General features: G+C 40.0%; 1 protein-coding gene across 8 annotated transcripts in view; it reads left to right on the top strand.

The window, feature by feature from the left end:
• The window catches only part of chl1b (cell adhesion molecule L1-like b), an 885223-nt gene that overhangs the window by 169795 nt on the left and 689839 nt on the right, over window positions 1-25589 (top strand). For all 8 annotated transcript variants that reach the window (XM_072582623.1, XM_072582619.1, XM_072582621.1 and 5 more), the window contains one exon: window positions 13799-13843. The gene's annotated coding sequence lies outside the window, so the exon portion shown is untranslated. The remainder of the gene's footprint in view (window positions 1-13798; window positions 13844-25589) is intronic.

Here is a 25589-nt window from a genome sequence, read left to right as displayed (position 1 = left end):
GAGTAAGTATAAAGCACATCAAAGAGTAGGATCAAAGAAAATACAATCGAAAGGAATCAACCAGTAAAAGAAAACGTACGCAGTCAATGATCCCTTGAAATAGCACTGAGGTTCTTTGCTACTGGTTCCTGCTAATCTATTAGAGGATTAAGAGAACACATTTGCTTGAGCTTTGAACTCTAACATGTCACCACTGGTATCCTGTCAGCATTGATTCACCGAAATGGTGCCCAGTCAAACCTGCCCCCAAATTATGTAAATGCACCACAGACACCATTTTGGATGCCAAATGGCACCTGTGGTGTCCAAATAAGAGGTGCTACCACTTTGGCTTGTGCATTGTCACAATCATGTCTGCAGCTTGGTATAGTTTGTTTAGCCAGTTACTTCTTGACTGGTTTCATTATTACAAATGTGCCATTGTGATATTATCAACTTTTCACAAAAAGAGATTAAAAGGATGTTTTCTGCTTTAAAAAAATCTATTCATGAGAAATTAAGTTTTAAATGAGTGATTCAAAGTTGCACCTCAGCCTCAAATCACAACAGTAATTTTTTTTATAATGCACCTTACTATGTACAGCACCATGAGTCCTTCGAAGGTGCCAGGCTATGCACCTTGGCTTATCTGATATTAAGGTGGAAGCCATTTGAATCAATAATAGGGCATTAGAAAAACTGATTGCCTCAGCTAAAAGACAAACACATGAATCTCGACCTAAGCTGAGGATAATCAAACAACCATCTTTGGAAAGATTACTCAACAGCCAGGAATGTAGACTTTTACAATTTGTAGCAGTATAAATGTTTATCTACAGCCATTATAACGTGTGGAACCCCAAGAAGCAGGCTCTGAGGAGACCAGCCTTAGAGGAGAGATTTGACTAAGAGAAGGACAGAGGGAAAATGTGATGCACAAAATTCAATACTTTTCTGTAAGGAAAGTTAGGCCCAGAACCAGAGAATTATTGAAGAACAAGGAACTTTCTCTCCCTCCCAAAATCTCCTCTTCTGAGGAGCTTATCGTTACACACAAATCCCAACAAGTACAGATGCCATTGGATCTGACATCAGGCAATTGTTTCAGCAAAAGGGAACGACAACAACAGGCTCCAGTGATATACCACAAAGAGTTATTGAGACTTGCTTCTTATAATACACTGATAAGTCTATTCTTTGATTATTGTCATCTTAATATCTGTAATTAACGACAAACTCTTTATCCCTAAGGAGCTTTCAATAATTGTTTGTAATGAACCAATCTTTAACCTATTCAAATGAAAGCTTAACTGCTGGATGATTTTAACATGAATCAGTTTGAATTAAAAGTGAGACCACACAAATTATCTTAATCTGCAGTTCACTGACAATGTAGTGGTCAAGCATGGTGGTAGTGACACAATCTGAAAATAACCAGCACCAAAGCTTTAGTTTTAAACAAGAGCAGACAAGTGAACTACACAACCATTGTTGAACGTTCCGTAGTTTTAAATAAAGTGGTTTTGGGATTAGTTGAAATACTGTTTCAAAAGTAAAATATGAATCAATGAAATTTTGCTGAGAACATGGATCAGTCTATTATCATTGCAGGCCTATTAGTTGCATGAAGATTTCTTTTACCCAAGAAAAGGGTTTGGAATATGAAGCCAGAATTCAGTAGCTGTGATTACTTCTGCAGTTGAATAGTTGGTGTTCCAAGCTAGGGAGTGCAGAGCAGGTTTAGTGAGGGAGTGCTAGGTCATTTATTTCTCTCTTGTGGCACTGCAGGCTCTGGCCCTTGGTTGTTTGGTTCAATACAGTGGTGCTTTGCTAGTTTAAAGTTGCCATAGTCCGAGGGGAGCAGAGGCCTAGTGTCCTATCAGAGACTGAGGGCCACTGCACTTCAGGGGATGGGAAGGGTTGAGGAGGCAAGACCTTAATGGTAACCTCAGTCAGTTACCAGGTCAGCATCATCTGTTCAGCCAACCAAGCAAATCAACCTCCAGAGGAGAGTTGATGGCCTAGTATCACTGGACTGTTAATCGAGAGACCCAGGTAATGCTCTGAGGACCCAGGTCTGAATATTGCCGTGGCAGGTGGTGGAATTTGAATTCAATAAAACCCTGGAACTCAGAGTCTAATGATGACCATTAATCCATTTTCAATTGTTAGAAAAAAAACCCCATCTAGTTCATGATTGTCCGTTAGGGAATGAAACTGCTGTCGTTACCTTGTCTGGATTGCATGTGACTCCTGACTCATATATGGTTGACTTTTAATTGCCCTCTGGGCAATTCGGGATGAGTGGTAAGTGCTGACTTAACAAAAATGTCCTCATCCTGTGAATGAATAAAAATGTTTTCTTTCAACTCCCTCTTGAGACCACCCTCTCTGATGTTGTCTCATCAATGTTTTTCTTCGTGTTCTGTTAAAATGCTGTTCTCACAGCCTAACTTATACAAGTCAAAACTTAAGATGGATGCTGTATAAACTATGACAAATTCTATTTGCCCATATTAGATATTTAGTGAGGTAATTTGCACCTCCAGGGAAGTCATTGTCAATGAATTTCCATTTCCTTCTTGTGAAAATGCACGTTAAGTACAGAGGTCTTCACGTGTCTGGGTCTATCCGTTTCTAATCCACATGGGAGCTTGGCAGCACTGTAGTTGAAAAGGACAACTTTGCAACCATTTTTCAGTGCTTCTTGTGCAACTAAAGATAATGAGGTCTTCACACAATCTATAATATCAAATCTATTCCCTTCATGACAGCACTGGACATAAAGACTTCTGAAAATGAACTTGGTTTAAAGCAGATGAAGTTACATTACAGGTGGAGACTAGAAATCACAAATCTCACACGAGGTGCAAAGTTCTTTAGAACAGAATGACATTAGTTATTCAATAAGCAAAACTGTTGACGCTGTGGAAGTGGTTCAGTTGTCCATTTTGTTTCCACAGGTAGTTGATTGAGAACGTACTTTCAGGAGGCTCCCTTTTTGCTGATTATGCACTCTTCTTAGAATTTAGATTAGTTTACCCAGTTCAACCTTTCTAGCATTTGGTTTTCAGGTTATATTCCCTGGTACTGACTGGGAAAAATGGGGCAACAAGGTAGTTCTAAATGATAATGCTTAGTTTCCGAATGACCCTTCCACTGACATCAGCCTCATCATGTCCATCACGCTGTGGCAACTGCCTATTGCATTCTTGCATCAGTTTTCAAGTATATGGGATTAATTTTCAAATGGCAGTGCTCGATCTGTGCAGCTCTCCCATAGGCGATTTGCATGCTTAGTGTGAGTCCATTCACTGAGAGTCACAGAATCATAAAGTCATACGGCATGGAAACAGATCCTGAGGTTCAACCAGTCCATGCCAAGCATAATCCCAAACTAAAATAGTCCCACCTGCCTGCTCCTGGCCCATATCCTTCCAAGCCTTTCCTCTTCATGTACTTTTCCAAAATGTCTTTTAAAGGTTGTAATTGTTCCCACGTCCACCATTTCCTCAGGAAGTTCATTCCACATGAAAGCAATTATCTGTGTTAAAAATATGCCCCTCATGTCTTTTTAAAATCTTTTTCCTTTCACCTTAAAAATGTGTCCCCTCATCTTGAAATCTCCCATCCGAGGGGGGGGGGGGGAAACTACCATTAACTCTATCCATATTCCTCATTATTTTCTAAGATCATCTCTCAACCTCCAATGCTCAAATGAAAATTTGTCCAGCCTATTCAACCTCCAAAGAACTTGGCCTAAACCGTCAGTTGAGAATGGATTTTGTTTTGTTACTTTGAACAATAGGTTTTAATATGACTCTCATGCAATATATTTCGTTCTTAAGCTCTTGTGGCAATTTAAATGGGAAAATGTTTCACCATTGGCCTGATAATTACCCGAACAAGTGATGAAGTTTTGGACAGGTAGCCATTGTTTGCAGATGTACCCATATTGAAAATGAAGTGGGAAGGGATCCTACTGTCAAATTGAATATTATCAGCAGCAAAACAATATCCAGCAACTTCCTTCAGTTCCCATCCCATACCCTCCAAGCAATCATGCTTAGAGTTTTCCATGCAATGTAATCTAAGTACTTGTAAATATATGTGCATGTTGTTTCAGGCAGTTTTGAGTCAAGTTGCAAACAATATTTAATGAGCAGTTAGGATTTCAGTAAAATGTAAGACTAAGTGCAAATAGCTAAGAACAAAAAGTACATTTTTACCAGTTATAACATTATAATTTGTGCATGAGGACTAGCCAAATTTAATCATTCAGTTTCTTTTTCCTGTGAGATTGGAAAGCAAGGTAGGTCGGTGTGCCTGTGTATATACACATAGAGCACTTTGGGAACTAACTGACTTAATCTAGTATGGGATTGTGTATAGTTTTCTGCAGTAACTGTAGGTCAAATTGGAATGCCGAAGCTTGTAGAAATCTAAAATAGCCTGATATATTTTTATTCATACAGTGCTTAATGTTTCATGAGGGGATTGATGAGAATCCAGCTACAGTTACACAATTAATGGATTAATTAGCAGATAATAAATTAACTGTTTTTACAAGATTACATTAATTTCCTTTAACATACTACAAATCTGCTCCAAGTAAAGCAAGCCTGGAAATTTGTAAATTTTTATTGCATTGAATGTTTGAGTACAAAGGATGTAACAATGAAGCGTCCATATTTTCTCTCAAATAATGTCAACCCTCTGGTATTCTTTGTTCTTCACAGATCCAGCTATATAAACATTGCCGAAACTCTTAATCAATTATGAATTTTATTTTTTGAAACAACCTGTTCAGAGAGGTTAGGACACACTTTTATAGCAGGTGGGACTTGACCCCAGGCCTTCTGACTCAGAGGTAGGAGCACTACCATTGTGCCACAAGAACCTTATGAATTTTATTTGTGTTCTGTTTCTTGATTACATACATTTGGCCAGAGTTCAGGCTCTTTGACTGAGAATTCGAATATTGCATCGGAGGTGTGGGGGCTGGTATTCTCGTTGGTGATGGATTCATTGCTGCCACCAGTGGGAAAGCTTGCCCAGTTAAACTGTAATCAGTTTGACGACACTTGATCAATTAAGCTCTCTGCAAATCACAGGCCTCAACGTTGAAGCCCCATCTTGCCAGTAGCTGGTGCCCTCCCCCAGTCCTATCCCTGAGTGACCACACATTAGGACTAATGGAGCCACTCCCTCCCCAACTACAAGCTGACAGGTTGTCCCTGGTTTCCCAAGTGAGGAAGTAACCATTTTTATTGCTTGAGGTGAAGGCAGGTAGTGATTTAGTTGCTAGCAAGTGCAAGATATCCAGTCACCCAAAAGACCCCCTTGCCCAGTATTCAGCTGTTGAGATGGCAAGACAGGACAAATTGCCTCCCCAGGATCACCTTGTCCACCTATTTGCCCCACTGCTTCCTGCAAGGAGGAAAACGCTGCCTCTTTTGTGTTCACAATCGGGTGCAATAGTAGGTAGAGAGTTTGAAAGATTGCTGTTAATCTTTAGAGGAGGTGAGTATTTTACCATCTTGAATGCCTGTTGTGCACTTCAGGTCAAATACATCAAATTTATGTTGTTTTCCGATGAATGGGATTGTTTTCTGTCATTATTATCTGCGGGCTCTCAGGCTATTGGTCCATTTCTTTATTGTTTAGTTTTCCCCACGATCATAAAAACCACAGTTTACACCAGTATCAAGCCAGATTTTCATTTTTATTGACACTTTTGGGAGGTATGGTTGGTACCTAGTTTCTGCCTATGGTCAATAAACAATGCTGTCACTCGCAACACATATTTGCCAGTCCATTTCCCCCACTGTTTTATTTCCCTCTCACCTCAGAGAGTGCTTTTTTTTCTCAATCAGGTATTTATTCAATTTCCTTTTTAAAGTCATCCTTTTAGACAGGGTATTCTAGATCTTAACAACTCGATGAATAGAAGAGGTTTTATTTCAACATGCTAACTTTGATCCCAGTCGGTTTAAATCTACGTATTCTGATTGTCGACCTTTCCACCAAAGAGAAACAATTTTATTTTGTCTGAGCCCAGGTTGCCTCAAGTATTTTGGAGGGATTTTCACCACAAGTTCTCTCACCACATCTCAGCAAGCACACTACATTCATTGTGTATCCTGCCCCAATGGGATCTCTGAAATCCAATTCTGGCCCCATATTAACATACTCCATTCCTGGACCAACTCATCACTCTGAGGATATCCCAGAATTCACCATCATCCTTCACACTGTGCCATATTGTGCATTCAGACTAGCTCTGTCAGATCAAAGCTACCCTGCACAGTTGATGATATTTACCACGGACATGGCAAAATTAACATCCAGCTGTGCGGGCAGTGACCTGGAGATCCTGCTGGATGAGGTACATCCTCTTCACCCAAGACCAGGATTGGAGTCTTCTGAAGAAGGGTGTTCTGAAGTAGGATCACTGGTCCTGAAATGTTAACTCTGATTTGTCTCCACAGATGCTGCCGGACCTGCTCAGTTTTTCCACCAGACCGTATTAGCCTGGTTTAAAATTGCCACCTTGAGTCAGTGAATTCTAAGCTGTCCGGAAGAATTCTAACAGTGTAGGAAGAGGGTCAATGGCCTTCACCACTCTGTCAATGTAAATACCATTATCTTTTTTCTGCTGAAACCACCTCCCACCAAGGCTCATGCTCTGCCAATCTCACTATCGCCTGCAACATTTCCCCTCACCCACCACATCTCACTGAATTCCTTCATCCCTGAAACCATTCTTGTCAATATTTTCTGTACCTTTTGCAAGGCTTTCACTTCCTTCCTAAAGTGTGTTGGAATTGAGTTTGGTCCTTCATTTGAGGCCGGGAAAGAAATGTATAAAAGTCCTTGATAAATTTCTTGCTTTTGTCATCTGTATCTTGATTTGGATTACATATGCCCTTTTAAGCTCTTTTTTTCAACTTGCTGTACCACGTTTGAAGATTTGTGCACCCATACCCAGTTCTACTTAAGAGCTTTTTCAGCTCTTGTCCAATCCCTTCCCACTTAAATCCACGATGCTTTATGTCAGTTTCAGAATTCCAGTTCACAGTCTCCAGCCACCTTCTCTTCGCCATGGATGTGCAACCCCTTTATGTGTCCATTCCCCATAAGGATGGTCTTGGGACTGTGCACGGAAACCAGGCCTCAATTGTGCCCTTCCACCATCACCCTCCTCTGCCTGGCTGAGCTCAGTCTCCATTTGAACAACTTCTCCTTTGACTCTCTTCTGAAAGAAAATGAGTTCTGAAGAAGGGTCACTGACCCCTGAAACGCTAATTCTGCTTTCTCTGCATAGAAGCAGCCAGACTTGTTGAGTTTCTCCAGCAAATACTGCGTCAGAATTGGACCCCTTCAGTTAACGTTATCACAAAGCCTTGCAGTGAATAATTCTTCAAGTTTGGACCTCACGTTATTGTAACGGCATTGGACCTTGTGTCCGGAAAATTCTGTTGAACCTCACTTTGGACCAGTCTTGCATTTTTGAGCATTTTTCATGGGAAGTTACTGAGTCAGTGGTGAACAGCTGTTGAGCTATGAACTATTTTCCAAACCCCACCCTATTTCTTTGTCAGAGAGTTGCTTGTTATGACTTGACTGCTGCTCGTACAAAAGAAAATTCATTCAGCTCACAACTGAATTAAACTCAGTTAGATTGTAGCCTGGCTGGTTCAGCCATATTTTCACTTATCGAAGTTAAGCCTTCTTAATACAGATAAAAATCAAGTTATAAGTGGGAAAACCTAAATATCTGGGAAATCTTTTAAACTGCTGCTTTGTTAGAAGGATGTCTGGAATTTGGTCTAAACTCCTGTTCTGTAACTTCTTGTGTGAGCTGATATCATTTTAAGACACTGATTCTAGCTCGTGAAATACTGGCTAATACACCATTTATTTTAAGCAAAATAGCTTTTGGGAATGCAATACAACTTCTTGATCTGTGAACATGATAATCCACAAAGTATCAATAGCAATGATAGGTGCTTCTGCGGCCATGAGAAAGACTTCAGGATGGTATGTTGCCTCTCGGGTGCCAGGGTCGTGTATGCCTCTGAGCAGGTACAGAGCATGCTGAGGTGGGGGGTGGGGTAAACAGACAGAAGTCATTATCTATATTGACATAAATGTCATAGGTAGGAAAAGTGACAAGATCCTGCAATGACAATTCAGGGAGTTAGGGAGCAAAACTAAAAAGCAGGACTTTCAGTAATCTCAGGATTACTCCCCTGCCACATGCTATTGAGGCTAAGAACAGAGACTGAACACATCATGAAGGAGTTGGTGCAGAGGGAGAGAGCTTCAGATATGTGGATCATTGGGATGTCTTCCGGGTAAAGTGAGACCTGTACAAGAATGATGGGTTGCACCTAAGCTGGAGGGGCACCAACCTCCTGGCAGGGAGATTTGATAGTGCCACTCAGGAGGGTTTAAATTAGTGTAGCAGGAGGGTGGGATCAAGAGTAGCAGGTCAGTAAGTATAGAGACTGGGGAAGAGCTTGGGTCTACGGCAAATATAACTAAGACAAAGGACAGTCGGGGAGAGGTTGCTGATCACATCAGAACTGGAGGCTTCAACTGTATTTGCTATAATGCAAAAAGTATAAGAAGTAAAACGGATGAATGTAGAGCCTGGATTAGCGCATGTAATTATGATGTTCTTGTTTTAACAGATACATGGTTGAAAGAGGGACATGATTGGTAGCTTAATGTCCAAGAAATCAATGTTTTAGACGAGACAGTGGAGGGAGCAAAAGAGGTAGGGGAATTGCATTACTGGTTAGGGAGCAATATCACAGCTGTGTTGAGAGAGGGCATCTTGGATGGATCTTGCAGCAAGGAATTATGTTCAGAGCTCAGGAATGTGACTGGTGCCATCACAATGCTGGGATTGTACTGCAGACTTCCCAGCTGCCAGTGAGAGATAGAGGAAGAGATACATAGTCAGATTCTGGAAAGATGTGAAAATAACAAGGACGTTGTGATGGGTGATTTTACCTTCACCTATATTGACTGGGACACCTTAGTGCTGGGGTTTAATGGGAAGCAATTTGTTAGATGTGTCGAAGAGAATTATTATTTGAAACGACATAAGTATAGTCTGACGAGGGAATGGGCTATAGTGGACCTGGTATTGGGAAAAGAGGTCGACCAAGTGACCAAAGTTTCAGTGGGGGAGCATTTTGGGATAAGTGACCATAATTCTATATGTTTTCAGATACGTATGGATGAGGACAAGAATGGACCTGGGATGAAGGTATTAAAGTGGGGGAAGTCCAACTATAGCTGAATTAGGCAAGAGTAGGAGAAGGTGGTCTGGGAATAGCAGTTTGAGGGTAAGTTCACATCTGCTATGGGAGTATGTTAAAGACCAGTTGATTAGTGTGCAGGACAGGCATATTCATGTGAAAATTAAGGTCAGGAATGGCAGGATTCAGGAACCTTGGATGGTAGGGGAAATTATCAGCTTAGTCAAGAAAAGGAAGCATACTTAAGGTTTAGGAAACTAAAAACAGACAAAGTCTTTGAAGAATATAGAGAAAGTAGGAAGGATCTCAAACTGGGGTGTCAGGAGGGAATAGAGATCAATAACTAGTGGTGTTCTGCAGGGATCAGTGTTGGGACATTTGTTGTTTGTAATATATATAAATGATCTGGAGGAAAATGTGGGTGGCCTGATTAGTACATTTGCAGGTGACACCAACATTGGCAGAGTTGCAGATGGTGAGGAGGATTGTCAAAGGTTACAACGGGATGTAGATAGATTGTAGATTTGGGTGGAGAAATGGCAAATTGAATTGATGAATTTTGGAAGATTAAATTCAGGTGCCAGAGCAAATGGCAGAATCCTTAGGAGCACTGACATACAAAGGAATCTGGGCGTACAGGTCCACAGATCACTGAACCTGGCAACACAGATAGATAAGTGGTCAAGAAAGCAAACAGCGCACTTGCTTTCATTGGCCAGGGCACTGAATATGAAATTTGGCAAGTCACGGTACAATTCAATCTGCCATTTCTCTGCCAAATCCGCAATCTCTCTGTATCTCACTATAAGCTTTGACAATCCTCCTCACTGTCTACAACTCTGTCAATTTTGGTGTAAATTTCATACAGCCTAATCAGGCCACCTATGTGTTCCACCAGCACTGATTTAGCAAGGCCCACATTTGGAATATTGTGAGTAATTCTGGTCACCACATTACCAGAAGGATGTGGATTCTTTGGGGAGAGAGTGCAGAGAGGATGCTGCCTGGTCCGGAGGATTTTCGTTATGAGGAGAGGGTGGATAAACTCAGATTGTTTTCACTGGAAAGACAGAGGCTGATGGGTGACTTGATAGAGGTCTATAAAATTATGAAAGGCATGGTTGGTGTGGATAGTCAGAGGCTTTTTCCCAAGATGGAAAGGCCAACTACAAGAGGGCACAGGTTGAACATGAGAGGGATAATGGTTAGGGGAGAAGTGTAGGGAAAATATTTTACATGGAAGGTGCTGGGTGCCTGGAATGCACTGCAGGTGGAAGTGGTGGAAGCAGGAACATTAGGAAGGTTTTCGGTGTATCTTGATGGACACATGAATGGAATGTGAACAGAAGGATAGGAACCACATGTGGGCAAATAAGGGTCTAAGTGAAGATTAGGAGTAGGTGCAGGTTTGGTGGGCTAAAGGACCTATTTCTGTGTTGTATTGTGTTGTACAAAATACATTAACTTTATGCACAATTGCAAACAAAACCATCTGAATCTTTGCAAGAGTGAAAACGACGTTTGCATTTAAACCCATTTTTATGAACTACAACAGGACACCAAATTTTAAACAATGGCATGCTTTTGATCAGCTTCTGTTCATTTGTGAGCATTCAAGATTAATCTAAAATCCTGCTTTAGACAACTTCTCAAAGAGAATTGCCACCAGCTTGTGATAGACTTGCAGTTAAAGATCTAACATTATTTGCATTTTACCACACATACAGCACTGCAATTAAATCCCACTTAGTGTGAAATAAATGTCATGCTCAGAGAAATAAAACTTACCTGACAGCTGAAAGTCAATGTCTACCCTTTAATAATCAATGTGATTATTTCAAAACGTTTCAAACTTTGTGTGGTCTGGAATGCGTCCATGTGAATTTCCCTTAACAAAAGCTCTGTAATCTTCCATCCACAGCAGATTAAGTGAAAATCTTGGAAATAGTAATAGAACAATAAATAATTAAAAAAACCTGCATCTTTCTTTCCAGCAAAATATTCTCTGTGCATGATTTGAATCAATTTTACAGACAGATCCAATTGGTATTAAAGTGGTTATCTAGGAAAATCTCTAGGGTAGGTAGTTCTGTGACAAGCTACTGCAGCACATTCTGTGGATGGATTAACCTTCTGCTAAAATTCTTTCCTTACATGTTGAAACTGTCAACTCTTTCAAATACTTAAAGACATTTATATTCACACAGGCACACTTGAAGAGCACGGACTAACTGTTGACCCATATCCTACGGAATACAGTCACAGAGTCATCGAGTCACACAACACAGAAACACAACACTTCAGTCCAACCAGTCCATACTGACCATAATCCCAAAGTAAACTCTTCCCACCTGCCTGTGCTTGATCCATATCCCTCCAAACATTTCATATTCAGCTACTTATCTCAATGTCTTTTAAACATTGTGACTGGACCTTCATCCACCATTCCTTCTAGAAGTTCATTCCACACACGAATCACTCTCTGTGTAAACTACTCCTCATGTCTTTTTAAATCTTTCTCCTCTCACCTTGAAATATACATCCTAGACTTGAAATTGTTATACCCTTCATGATTTTATAAGCTTCTATAAGGACACACCTCAACATCCTTCACTCCAGTGTCTCCCTTTATAACTCAAATTCTCCATTCCTGGCAACACAATGATACAAAATAATTGTCAGTATTAGATTAGATTAGATTACTTACAGTGTGGAAACAGGCCCTTCGGCCCAACAAGTCCACACCGCCCCGCCGACGCAACCCACCCATACCCCTACATTTACTCCTTACCTAACACTACGGGCAATTTAGCGTGGCCAATTTACCTGACCTGCACATCTTTGGATTGTGGGAGGAAACCGGAGCACCTGGATCTTCCATCCAATGACACAAACTATGATGAGGCCGCTCCTTTAACAAGATTAAGTTGCCCTTGGTATTTTTTTCAGGAGATCGTAAAAACACAGGTTCCTAGAAATCTGGGCTTGGATGGGTCAATTTGATTATAGTTACCAGATGCTGTCTCAGGAAAAAGGCTTTCAATTTTAAAAAAATGTTCAATGAATGGGGAGTGAGCAGTTTTCCTAGTTCAGCTTTTCTCGGTTTGGTTTAGTCTAGCTATGTGATGAATGCAGTCAGACAGTTGTAAAAGTTACTGGACCCAAAGAAACAGGCCCATGCTGATCTTCCTCTCTCTCTGACATCTCTCTTGTAAGACCCTGTGTTTGATTTTAACAGGGTTGCCAAGGAGTGTTTATGGCGATTGTTGCAAGCATTTGGAACAGCGTCATTAAGTTGGGATGATCTGTTGGGTTTTCAGATCGGTTAAGATTAGATTACTTACAGTGTGGAAACAGGCCCTTCGACCCAACAAGTCCACACCGCCCCACCGAAGCGTAACCCACCCATACCCCGACATCTACATCTACCCCTTACCTAACACTACGGGCAATTTAGCATGGCCAATTCACCTGGCCTGCACATCTTTGGACTGTGGGAGGAAACCGGAGCACCCGGAGGAAACCCACGCAGACACGGGGAGAACGTGCAAACTCCACACAGTCAGTCGCCTGAGGCGGGAATTGAACCCGGGTCTCCAGCGCTATGAGGCAGCAGTGCTAACCACTGTGCCACCGTGCCGCCCATGGTTATTCTGGATTCTGTTCTCTTTTGTTTGTGTTTCATGCCATAATCTTGTAAATAAATTCTGTTTTGTTTAAGACTAAGTGGTTTGATCAACAGCATCCCTCCTGGAATATTTGTGTTACATCTGCTTAAAACAACTAGCAAAGTTAAGGTCTTGGCTACTTTCTTGAGGGGGTCTGGCCTGGTCCATGACACAACTCAAACCCAGGCAAAGTTCACGTGGGCCGAATGGACTTGAGATTAAATCTTCATTTATAGATACATTTTCAACAAGGGGCACCATTTCAACAGCAACAATAATCCTAATCCCAGTGCAATTCCTGAAATCAATGAAGACACTTGATTGAGTAAAATGGGCCTTCCTCCTAGCTACACTCAAGTAAAAATAATTTAACTGAATACCTGAACAAGCAATACTTTATATTTTGAAGCTTTTGAACTGAAATTTGTTGTATTACTGAAGATTTTGACAGAAGAGCAACTCCCAATTGTGGGACCCAAATTCCAGGTCAACAGCTGGTTGTGACATGATCCTGTCTCTGAGACTTCATTGGGTTTCCTGAAGTCTAGTGTTTGCAATGATGCCACAAAATGTCAGACTTAAGATGTTCGCCTACTGTAAACCAATGTTAAATAATTCACTGAATCTTTTAAGCGGTGCATTACTTCAAATGCTTGAATAATGCATGAACAAAAAAATTGTGCATTGCAATTTACTTTTGATTAAATATTATTATTATACTTTAATAATCAATTGTTTGGTGTATTGCACCAGTTGGTGAATATGCCACAAATCATACGAAAGTGAAAGTTGTACTTGATTCCTTTGAAACTGTTTTAAAATTATGCATGTCTTTATTAAACATGCCTCTTCAATTTTTCTATTTTTGTCTTACAGTGAAATAATTGAAACTTAGTCAGTTTGCCCAGAAGCTCCATGAGGGTAAGTTACTTAATATTCATTCTTAGTAGTCAAAAGTTCTTAGTTGACTAAATTTACACAGAGCTGTTTTGTTTTGAAATATGGTGTAGATGAGTTCTTATACTTACTGTTAAAAGTAAAGTTGCCAATACTTGACAAAATTTGTGTTAGTATTGCTTTTAGAAAATAGCTATTTCTTCTGTCGAGTAAATTCTAAACCAATTCCAGTTTCTTTTCAAGAGTTTTTTGAACCAGCTGTTCCCAATATTACTCTTTTAGTTTTCATGTTACAAGAATGAATGCTTAAGAATTTAAAATATCATATATTTCATATTGTGACAACAGGTAGCATGTTTCATACTTTGCTTCAGAAGTAATTCTGATTTCCTCTTCTCAGTAAGAGCAGCTGCAATGGAAAAAGGAAGCTTTTGATGGAGACACAAATGTTAGATACAACTGTGTTTAAAAAGTTTGCTAGCACTTTTTCTATCCATATTACAGTGCACAGGAACAGAAAAACATTGACAATGATAATATGGCAGAAGTAATAGATTTAAATCCTCAAGTGACCTCCAATGAGCTCTTGCGTCATGTACTCATGACCAATACCAAAACAATGGGAGGCCAGGGCCAAATAACAGAATTTGTTGGAAATTGGGTACAAGACAGCAAATTGAATAGAGGTTAAGAGTAACAATTCAGACTTGGGGGGAAGTTGTGTTGACAATAATCAATGCTTGAACTGCAATGCACAAGTTTCATTGACAATTTACAGTTGAGGATCAGAAGTACAATATCAAACTTTGTGGTATAATCAAATTGGGAAAGTTTATTTGACACAAAAAGGAGAACTAACATCATAGTTGTGAGCAGTTACTGTTTAATGAAATGATAACCAGAAAATAAACTTTGTACCTGTCTTATGAAATCCTCAAATATGCTGCTAATATAACTGGATCCTTTATGTTCTCACAAAGAGCATAGGTTCTTCCTCCTCATGTCAGAGAATTTGCAAAATAATGTAAAATGTTGCTCAGATTGGTTTTGAGTACTTAAATTCGTGAGTGTAACTAGCTTCAACAAAGATTGATAATTCATAGCATCTGTTGTTGTAGTTTTTACATTGCCCATGACTCACACTCATATCATGGTGCCCACAGTGACTGCAATCAATCTGTAAATCTGATGCAACCCATTGAATGGCAGCTGTACACACCTGCCACTCTCTTGAACCTTGCCAGTTTTGCATTCAGTTTGCAGCTGTTTGAACAAGGATCACACTTAGGAATTGGCAGACAATTGTGGATCTTTTTGCAATACAAAATCAGCTGGGAATCATTAATTAAAGGCTATATATCCTTTATTGGCTGGATGTACTTATGGTTTACTTCAGCAAAGGAAGTTAGCTTAGTACTTGGGATAGAAAGGGCATGTTGATTGTGTGCGATGAAGTAAGTAGAGTGGTAGGGAGCTTAGGTGTAACATAAACACTGGCATAGATTTTGGCTAAATAACAGGTTTGAGGGCTCTATATTCTATGTAATACCCAATGTTTAAGATATGTGATAACCTCACAATCTCATAATTAATTTATTTCATTCCTGTAAAAGGCTGCCGCGCTGGAGATAATAGTCATCAGCGGTTAGGAGCAAGCACAGTGAGTGATATTTCAGATGTGAAACTCAGTGGGGGTTTTCAGTAATTATACTTACTGCTGCCGCATTGGAAAACAACAAACATTTGGAGGGTTTACTTTTATGCCGCTGCAAATGAATGCAGATAGCACCAGAAACATTATGCAAAGCATTTATAACTGGTATAAGACTGATTATTACATGACAGTTCTCTAAAACGTCAAATACAATAGGAGTATTAATGATGACTGAATTGCCTGCTTCCATAATCATTCCAGTGGTTTCAGCAAATGAATAAATAGGCACTGAACCTGCATTATACAGAACTGCCATTCAATAAATTTTGGTTGTTTGCTAGGGACAAAAGTTCATCTTCTGGAACTTGGATAATAAATGCTTTTATGTCAAAATTTCCATTTGGGTGAAATGATCTCTGATTTAATTTGAATATTATCTTTACAAAATGGGACTGCAACCATTGATGTGTTTTTTTTAATCTTCCTGGTTTGGCTAAATGGTTCCAGTGTGTTCATTGACAAAATTGCTTTTATTGCAGAAATAGCGGTATATTGTTTATGTTAAATAAACATGCATGGTATACAAAAATGACTTAAATTTTACATTAACAGATTTTGATTTACAGTAGCACATTAATCTATGAGTAACTGAGAAACTGGGACATATGACAGAGGTGCTCCTAATAGGTTTATTAACTGAGTAGCACAATAAAATTGCTAATAACCAGGGGAATGTTGCTATCCATCACACTTCTGTTAGTAGATAATTGTACATCCATTATTCAGGTTTACTTTCTTGCAACTTTCAAAACCACTCAATATTGCTTCTTCAGGCTTTCTAACTTAACTTTGAAGTTGATGGTTTCTATGACTTTTTTAAAAATGAATGTATTTAACCACAAACATGTGGCCATTGTTAATCATGTTAACCAGTGCCTTTGGCCATGTTCATGTGATTTAAGTAGCCATGACCTGTATACTAAACAACCATGAGTTGGATTTTCCTTCTCTTTGATCATGTTGGCAATGGCAAGTCAGTTGGGAAAATATGCAAGATTGCAGAAATGAGAAAAAAAAGGCCCAATTTTCCACCCAAGGTTTGACTGACACAGTGAGAATCTCACTCGTGAGCAGGGAAAGGCCTTGTACGTACACTCAAAGTGATTAGTACCTGATCTTACCACATATGTCTCCACACAGCGGAGAGAAACTAGGTGGTGACAATTGCTGACATGAAGTCAGAGCAGGTGCCTGGCAGTTCCAGCTCACTTTTTGTTCCTCTAGGCTTCCATCTTGGGCAGCATTCCCCAAACTTTCAGAGTACATTTCATGGGCAGTGTCCACCTGCATCCTCCAACCATGGAGGTTGGCACTGGGCATGCGTCAGCTTCACCATATCATGGCACATTCAGGATTAGTTTTTATGCTCCACTGCTGCGCTTCAGAGGGCACCTGCACTGTACATTGCAATGCTGCTGCCATGTCACCTTGTGTGCGGTTCAGGCACCTATCTCATGGATTGGAACAGGCTGCATGTTACATACTCTTTGCTTGGGTGGTCAGGACATTCTTGCCGTGCCTTTTTGTACTGTTGCTGCTTCATTAGAAATGTAAAGGCTCACAGTACTTCTGCCTTTCCATTTGGCACAGACGCACAACCAGGCAGCAGGTTGCCATTGATGATCAGTCAAGGGTGTGGACATGTTATTGTATGGCACTGTGTTACATGAATATCACAGTTACACATATGCCAGTAGCTTATGCAACAAACACATTGCTTGTGTTTCAGCTAAGTGGCCTTGTCTCCAAGTCTATGGGGAGTGGGCCTCAGCCAAGGGCAGGAGGAATGTCATCAGTCAGGACTGCCAGTACAGTCAATGATAGCATCCAACTTTAGTCCAGGGGCTTGGACACTGTCAGCCACAGCACAGTCAGGGTCAGGGGGCTCTGTATCAACATGGAAGCAGGTTATGGTCAGTTCACTGAAAGTCAAAGGGTGTTAACAGGAACCTCTGCAGTGTTAGAGAAGCTGGTAGTTGATGGGTTTGGAGGCAGAATGCTGGGATGCTGAGGGGATAACTGTGAAGGGAGGCAGCTCCACATATATGGTTTGGATTAATGTGAGAGAGAGAGTCATTGATGAAGAGGCTTGAATACCACAGTGGTAGGGATTGTTCCGCGCTGAAGAGCAGAAAATTGTGTAAGAAAGTTGTTCCATGCTATGATGGACTGAACGCCATAAATCTCAGTAGACAAAGCTCTTTAGCTGAAATTGAAAAAGGTCTGCCCTCCAAGTTGTAAATTTGTATGTGTGCAGTAGTGCATGAGGTTAGTTGCAATATGTTATATTGTATCAAATTTCTCTTGTACACTACTTAATCTCATTGATGTGTATAAGATTAATGCCTCAGTGAAGGACTTTAGGACTGGTGATAGGTTTTTGTGGGATATTACACAGTATATTCCTTTGGGCTAATGATAAATCTAAACTCCTGAATAAAAATACAATGCTACGCTGTCAGTCAACCTGAAGTAATTTACTGTTGTTTTTAATGAAAGATATTGAGAGACCAAGTGACTGTACAAAGTTGCAGTTATACATTTTGTGAGTACTGGCAAACCTGGGGAAATGCATTTGGTGTGTCATCCCAACCAGAATGGATGTGATCAATGCTCCATTCCTCCTGCACGTCTCAGCTGTCACCATGTACTGTAGCCATATGATGACAAGGCTTTGCAGTGGACCACTACAGAGCTTCTTAATTGTGTTATTGCAGGGTATCTCCAGACCAACCCAACAGCAGAACTCAGACTTGCTGAATTTCACCAGTAATTTCCATTTTTATGTCAGAAGTTTTGTTTATGTACCCTACTTGAGCACAATCTGCAAGGCAGCATGTTTTTCAAACACGTTTTGTATTAATTTTACAACTATGTCATCAAAGCATAGACATTATCATCTATTAACAGGTGATTGTGTGCTTGAAATACTTTTAGTTACAGGACACCTTGTGTGAAGAGGACTACTTCCATGCCAAGCAGCATAAGCAGCATGTGATAGACAGAACTCAGTGATCCCACAATCAATGGCTCTGCAGTTCTGCCACATCCAGTCATTTAGCAACTCACTAGAGAAAGAGGCTCCACGAATATCCCCATCTTCAATGATGGGAGAGCCCAGCACGAGTGAAAAAGGCTGAATCATTCACAACAGTCTTCAGGCAGAACTGCCAAATGGATGATCCATCTTTGCCTCGCACAGAGGACCCCAGCATCACGATGCCGGTCTTTGGCCAATTAAATTGACTTCACAGAATATGAAGAAACAGTTAAAGACACTGGATTCTGAGAAGGCTATGGGTTCTGACAACATACTGGTAATTGTACCGAAGACTTGTGCTCCAGACAATCCTAGCTAAGCTGTTCCAGTGTGGCTACAATACTGGTATCTCTCATAGAATCCCTACAGTGTGGAAACAGGCCATTTGGCCCAATAAGTTCATACTAACCCTCAGAACAGTAACCCACCCCGACCCATTCCCCTACCCTATTTATTCTACATTTCCCTGACTAATGCACCTAACCTACACATCCCTGAACACTATGGGCAATTTAGCATGGCCTGTTCACCTAACCTACACATCTTTCGACTATGGGAGGAAACTGGAGCAGCTGGAGGAAACCCACGCAGACACGGGGAAAACATGCAAACTGCACATAAACAGTCACCTGAGGTTGGAATCAAAGCCAGGTCCCTGGTGCTGTGATGCCCTTTGGCTCAGTGTATCGACTTGAGAATGTGGAAAATTACCCAGGAATGTCCAATATACAAAAAATAGGACAAACAACTCTGTAGACTAGCAAACACTTCTGCAGTTTCAGCAAGAAAGAGCTTGCAAATCAATCACAACAGATTTGAAAGTAGTTGATGATCTCTTTAGATAGTGCTGAAAGGAAGTTTTCTTCTTGTTGCTGAATGAATGCTCAGTTGTATTCGGTTAAGAGCATGCATTAGCTGATGTGTTGAGCTCCAAGTACATGGCATTAAATCAGTATGACAGGTTGGACATCACTCTCTGCCAGCTCTGCATACATTGAATGGATGTTGGCTAGGACCACTCTTATGTCCTCACCAAAATAGCTACTGTTGGGATAGTGGTATAAATTTATGTGCATGTTAATATCATCCTGAAGCTAAAATGGGACAGGTATTTCCAAAAATTAAGTGCTGAAGAGCCAACTTTCAGATCAACAGTTTGTGGTACAAAAAAAACAGTTAAGTAATTTACTTTCTCCTGATTTCAAGTTAATTTTCAGCATAAATATGATGCTGAAGAGTTCGAGTAGTTGTAAAGTTACAGTTCTGCATAAAGCTTAAAACCTGTTGTAAATACATGATTGTCAAATCTTTCAGCCTGAATGTTATAGTTCTGTTGCACTCTTAGACTGACACTGATAGCTGTAATTGAACAGTTTGCCATCAACATTGTTTCCTTTATATTCTGTGCTGTGATTAAGAGTACATTAGATGGTAACTTGTTTATTCAGCAGTAATGTTTATTATCCCATAACTTTTAAGAAATCGTCTTTGATTTTTTGATCTGCAGTGGAAGGCCATTGAGGTCCTTGGGCACTTTAAGCCTAACTTTCCATTAAAGAGTGATTTTATTCCATGTCGTTGATGTTGAAGCATTTGAAAGAGCTTCATTGTACTCTGGAGTCCAGTTTGGATCAGTGACAGGGTCACATTTGCATTATTGCAGAGTTAAAGCTGCTCTGCAGCAATGTGATTGTCATTGTACCATCATGTTCCCCGATAGTTAACAGGTTTAGGGAACTCCAGTTTTGTTTCCAGTTGACATATTATAATGATTAAAAAGTTTTTAATTGTTTAAAAGATTACAGTTATACTGGAGCAATTAATCCAGGAGTTTACTGTCTTTCTGTAGTACTTTCAATGACTTGAAAACATCAAAAATGATTTAAGGTCAATGGACTTCTTTTGAAGTGCAGTCATTGTTGTAATGTAAAAGACATAGAAGCTGTTTTGGATATGGCAAACATTGGCTGAGGTTACCATGAAGGACCCTCATCCTCAACCTCTCCCCTTGCCTGAGGCATAGTGACCCTCAGGTTAACCCACCACCAGAAGTCTCTCACTAATGAGCCTATGATGTGGTAAAGCTGTAGTCATTTTCCTTTTTGTTTTACTGACAAACTCCCACAAAAATCAATGTGATGATGACCAGATAATATTTCACAATCATTTACTTTAGTTAATGTTAGCTGAGGGATACAAAATGGCCCAATTACTGGGAAGAACTATTCTCCTCTTCTTCAAAGTAGTGCTTGGGATTGTTACACCCGTCTGAGTTTAACATGTTGTCAGTAAAATGTTGCCTCCAATAGCATCTCATGTCCTGAGTGCAACACTGGTATGTCAGCCTGGATTACATGCTATAGTAGCTGAAGTTTAAACATAAATGCAGAATGGAGATCATTCCTATTGAGGCACAGGCGAAATCATAGACTTTGGCTTCTTCTCAATAGGGGAAGTGAGTCACAAAATTTGTTTTGAATTTGAAATGAAACGCTTCTTTAGAATTCTGGTTAATTTTAATGCTCCTAATTTCCTGCCTCTTTCCATGTTTTGCAGAAGAATGTTTTTTCCTTTTGTATTGTCAGTGATGAGATATGCAAAATGATTCTTGTAGATTTGCTCAGCCCATTGATTAGAGGAGGAAGCTGAATCTTCAATAGATATGGGGATGGAATTGCTGTTTTGAGCTTAATTGGCAATTTGGATACAAATTGCTCTGTTTTTCTTAAGTGCTGCAATGATTCATGTTTCTCTCAAGCTGATTTGCATAATCACAAATAAAACATTCTGTGGACCAATGCAGCAATAAAACGAATGTAATGGAACATAACAAGTGTGTTTCTTTTTGTGTTGATTGATACATTTAGGAATGGTAATGTGATGTGGTTCTGTTAAAAGTTTGGAAATGGCTTAGCATTGAAATGAACATTATAATTGGAATGTCTCATTTTGCCGTGTGAATGGCTTGATTGTAAATCACTGAAAATAACTTAAAGAAAATACTTCTACCTATTTGGCTGGTGCAGTTTCTCAGTATCTTACACATTTTACCTACTGGTGCTTGTGTGTTCATTTTGAAGGCCATTCTTGACTGTTTGCAGGCAAGTGAAATCAAGAGAAACATGCCATGCTCATGGTTTCAGTCTGGGGCGTGACTAGTTTTGCCACCGGGGCTGCCTTCTGGAATGATGTTTTAAACCAGTTTTGAAGATCGTAGAAACTCGATATACAGTGTATCAAATTTACATTGGAAATTCCTTGGTGTTTTATGTTGCCTTGGCCAATTTCAGATGAACAACCAACAGAAATTCTAGGCCACGGTCAATAATTCAGCATGCCCTTGCAATCTTATGACTAACTCTGTTCCCTCCTTGTCCTTGTACCATGACACGCAACCTGGAATTTGTAGTCAATAGTGAAGCAATTTGCACATCACTGACATGGGAGACATTTCCCACAAAATTCTGGCAAATTGCCGGAACAGGAATTGCTCATTTTCCCACGACACTGTCAGTCTGGCATTAGTTCAAAGGGATGTTTTGATGTGAGGCATCAGGAATGTCAGCCATCACCTACTGAAATTGGTGCTGCACATTCAGCAAACCAGGAAGTTCAAACACTAAAATCCTTTGTGTTTAGTTTTCCTTTTCAGATTGAGGATTAGATGTGTGACTATTAAAGCAGGTACTAAAACAAAGGTCAACAAAGTGTTTGAAAAAAAAAGACATTGTTTCTCAAAAAAAGGAAGTGTTAATAATTATGAAGAAATATGATATTCCACAAAACTAAAATTAGTTTTTCAGAACCAGTAACAGAGTTCAGCAATAATTGACTTGTCCACAATGAAAAACTCAGCCTCTGCTTTTTTTCAGTGGAACTAACTGTATTATATGAAAGTTCTGGTCTGTTCATGACGACAATGCATATAGCAGTCTATGAGAACATCTTAAACACACTGTGCAATAGCATAGTCTCACTGACAACTACTTCTGGATTTTCATGTTATTCCGTGTTTATCCAAACTCCCAAAGATGCTGCCAGTTACATTAGTATAATGAAGACTAAAGCTGACAGTTTCACAGTCATTACAATAAAATCCACGTCATTATACTGGAAGGAACATTGAAAAATGACTTTTAATTTGAACTAATCACAGAATTTGGCCCAGCTTATTCTGAAACTCCATTGTGTATGGGTAATGATGCAAATTGTGATTTGCATACATTCCTGAATAATGATACTTATCATCAGTGGAATGATATGAAACTAGGCTGAAACATGACCAATATAATCCAACTTGTTCTGGAGTTCTCTACCTCAAGGAGCGTCCTTGATAATTATTTGCTGGACTATGGGTAATTGCCTAGTTTTTCTTTAATATAACAAGTATAATAAGGCAGGCCTGGGGGGCATAGCCTCAAAATAAGAGGAAACAGATTTGGAACTGAGTTGAGGGGGTACTTCTTCACCCAAAAGGTTACAATTCTTTAGAGTTTCCTGCCAAGTAAAGCAGCTGAGGCTACCTCATTGAATGATTTTTAAGGTAAATTGTTCAACCGTCAAGGAATTAAGGATTATGGTGAGTGGGTAAGTGGAGTTGAGTCCACGAAAAGATCTGCAATGATATTATTGAGTGGCAGAGCACGTTCAATGGGCCAAATGGCCTACTCCTGCTCCTATTTCTTATGTTCTTCAGACTGAAAAGGGATTGAACCCTATGGTTTTAGTGTTAGTTTGATTGATACGGTAGTCCGCGAAACAAATGAGCTAAGTGACTTCACATCATTAAGGAGGGGGCCAGGGACGGATCATTGGGGGGACGCCATGGGTAATGGTGCCAGAGCAGGAAGAGATGGGCATTGCAAGTGGCTCTCTGGCTATGATTGAACTAGGTGAGAGCAGTCCCACCTGAGGGATGATGGGGTGGTCAGCTGTGTCACAGTGACTCAGGCAGGTTGCAAAGTGAACTTCTCTGATATTCCTTTTATTAATGTATTCACAGCAAAGAGAAAACTTTGCAGATTCTTTTTTTGTGTGCGAGACTGTTCAAAAGCATCATGGTGTAGATTGCAAGTAGTGTGAGGAACAATAGGCTTATTGTTTTGGGTAACCATTTGTTGTATTCAACTTTCTTCTTAATTGCTCTTGGCTCTCTTGAAATCATTAGTTCAAAGTGAGTAATCAGGGGACATTGACAAACACCTCAGTTCAAACCTGTGGACATTTTTAAGAAAGAAAATATAGATCACCCATTCTGTAAAACTCTGACTTAATCCAAATCAGTTTGAAAACATGATCTTCAATTCAGAATTTGATAGGTAAACCATTCTGCAGTTCTGCTTTTCTTTAAAATAAAGAGAAACACTTTTCAGCTTTGATATTTTTGGTCAAAATATGTTTTAAATTTGATTCACATTTTGACAAAATAAAGACTGGTTTGAATGTGGAATACCAGAGAAAGTAGTAGATGCATGTACAGTTACAACATTGAAAAGACATTTGGACAAGTAGTTGAATAGGAAAGGTTTAGAGGGATATGGGCCAAAAACAGGTAAATGAGACTAGTTTAGTCTTGGAAGCTTGGTTGGCATGGACAAGTTGGACCGAAGGGTCTGTTTCTGTGCTGCATGGCTGTGAATCGATGAGGAACTTACAAGGGATGAAAAAAAAATGAAACTCTGTTCTAATATACTTGGAGAACACCAGAGATTAATTAACATCAGAAAAAAAGTCTGAGAAAACAATGATGTTCCACCAAAAATACCAGTAATTCAGCCAGTTTTATAGGAACTAAAGAAATAAGAACAACATTAGGCCATTCAGCCCTGTCTCGTCCTTACTCACTAATTGGTGCCTCTGGGTTCATGAATACCAAAGATTCATTATCCTCTGAGTGAAAAACAAATTCCTCGTCATCTCAATACCAAATGGCTTACCTGTTATGGTGGGAGTTTGTATACTACTTGTACACATCCCCATCCAAGCCCGACACTCCAAAAGCACAGAAAGCCATCTTTCTTCCATCTACCCTATTGAAGTTCACAAGAGTCTCCCCTCATCCGACTATCCTACCTTCCCAGGGATCTGTTTGGTGAACCTTTTGTTGCACTTTGTTGATGGCTCATCTATCCTTGCCTAGGTAAGTAGGCTGTATACACTTTTCCAGGAGCAGTCTCACCTACAATTGAAACAAGAGTTTTATTTTACTACATAGGTTTGGGAGGTTATCTGTCATGGTTTTATTTCCTTTACTCCAGAGAGTTCTGGAATGGCACAGTGGCTTAGTAATTAGTACAGCTGCCTCACAGCACCAGGGACCACAGTTCCATTCCACCCTCAGGTGACTCTCTGTGTGGAGTTTGCACATTCTCCCTGTGTCTGCGTGGGTTTCCTCTAGGTGCTCAGGCTTCCTCCCACAGTCCAAAAATGTGCAGGTTAGGTGGATTGACCATGCTAAATTCCTCATATTGTCCAGGGATGTGAAGGCTTGGTGGATTAGCCATAGAAATGCAGTGTTGTAGTGGGGTTTGATGCTCTTCAGAGAGTCGGTGTGAACTTGATGGGCTGAATAGTCTGCTTCCATATTGTAGGGATTCCGCCCTTTACATTTTAGCCACTAACGAATCTCACCTTGTAAATTTCTGAAATTTATACTGGAATGAAACATTAAACATGTTCAATGTGAAAAATAATTTAAGGATATTGAAAGCATCTCACTTGTAACTTTACTGTAACTGTGAGCAATAGAAGCTTGACAACAGCTTTAAACTTGGAAGCACAGAAGTACTACAGCACAGAAGGAGGCCATTTGGCTCATCAGCTCTGCACCAGCTTTCTAAACGAGCATCAAAATTTAGTGCCAATCTCTCACTATTCTTCCTTACCCTTGTATCTTGTTATGTATAAATAATCATCCAAAGCTCTCTTGAATGCCTCAATTGAACCTGCCTCCACCATATCTCCAGGCATGCAGTCCAGATCCAACCACTCATCTGAAAATGTTTTTATTCACATCA

Source organism: Chiloscyllium punctatum, chromosome 12 (assembly GCF_047496795.1).
Source record: "Chiloscyllium punctatum isolate Juve2018m chromosome 12, sChiPun1.3, whole genome shotgun sequence".
Classification (NCBI taxonomy): Eukaryota; Metazoa; Chordata; class Chondrichthyes; order Orectolobiformes; family Hemiscylliidae; genus Chiloscyllium; species Chiloscyllium punctatum.
The sequence above is the reverse complement of the archived record's forward strand: the minus strand, read 5'-3'. Positions and strand labels throughout refer to the sequence as shown.